Source organism: Triticum dicoccoides, chromosome 4A, assembly GCF_002162155.2.
Source record: "Triticum dicoccoides isolate Atlit2015 ecotype Zavitan chromosome 4A, WEW_v2.0, whole genome shotgun sequence".
NCBI classification, from domain to species: domain Eukaryota; kingdom Viridiplantae; phylum Streptophyta; class Magnoliopsida; order Poales; family Poaceae; genus Triticum; species Triticum dicoccoides.
The window spans coordinates 428352461-428353523 of record NC_041386.1 but is presented as its reverse complement, the minus strand read 5'-3'; positions in this window follow the sequence as shown (position 1 = coordinate 428353523).

The following is a 1063-nucleotide window of genomic DNA, read 5'->3' as shown; positions in this document are numbered from 1 at the left end:
AATAACAACCTATATTGAACTGGCAAAATAATTTCTTTTGTAACTAAAAACTGTTTCTATTAACTAAAACTATTAGCTAAGCATGCAAATATAAAAACAGTAGCTAAACACTAATAAATAATTACAATAATTAATCTACTGTAGCCCAACATGAACTTATAATCAACAAGTGAAAAGCTACAAAAAGAATTAATTAAATAAATAATTAAAAACAATAATTATATGACTATAACAATTATAGTAGCAAAACAGTACTGTTTTTAATAAGACCCTAATTTAAAATACTCTAAAATTACCAAACTAAATCCTACAGCTAAACAATACCACAAGTGACCAGTAGCAAAAAGAATCATGTTAAAATCAATTTTTAAACTCAAGTTATGGCCAAAATACCAATTTGAACATAATTCATCAAATTCAAATTTAAACAACTCAAATTTGAAATCAATTGCCACTAACAGAAACTTCAACAAATTTCGAATCTAATGCAAAAATAATCAATCAATTTGGATCTAAAACATAAAAGTTATAAGCAATATAAAATCAGAACTATTCTGATTTTAAAACAGAAACAAAAATAACAAAAACAAAAAAACTAACGGACGCTACCGGGCCGAATTGGGTGCGATCTGGAACTAAACAGCGCGCATGCGTTTAATAGGCTAATATAGGTCTACGGCTAAACAGAGTAAACCGATCGGCTAAACCGACTAAACCGGAATCGATCTAAATCGAATAAAAACTGAAACAAACCGGAACTAAACCAATCTAACAAAATAAACCAAACTGTTTGATCTAATCTAATCTAATGCATTGACTACAGATCCGACAGCTGAGGGTGTTCCTGGTGCTTACAGTGAGGGTAGGGGAGCTCCAGCGTGGTCGGCAGCTTCCCGCGTTGACGGTGTGGCGGCTCCGGTGATACTCCGGCGACGGCGACATCACCAGGTGACGTAGAGGACGATGGCGATCACAAGGGTGGTAGGCAGCAAGCTTGGGGACGACGTAGTCGAGCAGGGCGAGATCGACGGCGGCGGTGATGCTCGATGATGAAGGGGGCGAT